Consider the following 502-nt stretch of genomic DNA (forward strand, 5'->3'; position numbering starts at 1 on the left):
GAAAAAGTTCCATGTGCACTGGAGAAGAATGTATATTGTGTCACTGTTGGGTGAAATGCTCTATAGATGTCTATAAGGCCCAACTGGTGTAGTGTATTATTTAGCTCTTCTGCATCTTTATTGAGTTCCTTTCCAGTTTTTCTATCTTTCAAAGAAAGTGGTGTATTAAAATCTCCCACTATGAGAGTGGAGTCATCTATTTGGCTTTTCAACTCTTTTAAAGTCTGCATTATGTATTTTGGGGCCCTTTCATTGGGTCCATAAATATTTATTATGGTTATATCTTCATGATCAATTGATCCTTTAATCATTATGTAATGTCCTTCCTTGTCTCTTATGGTGGTTTTTGTGTTAAAATCAATTTGATCAGAAATTAATATTGCCACTCCTTCTCTCTTACAGTTGCAATTTGCTTGATATATTTTTTTCCAACCTTTGATTTTTAGTCTATTTTTGTCTTTATCTCTAAGGTGTGTCTCTTGTAGGCAGCATATTGATGGGT

This window comes from Orycteropus afer, unplaced genomic scaffold (genome assembly GCF_000298275.1).
Source record: "Orycteropus afer afer isolate SDZICR_OR568_19922 unplaced genomic scaffold, OryAfe1.0 scaffold00194, whole genome shotgun sequence".
NCBI lineage: Eukaryota > Metazoa > Chordata > Mammalia > Tubulidentata > Orycteropodidae > Orycteropus > Orycteropus afer.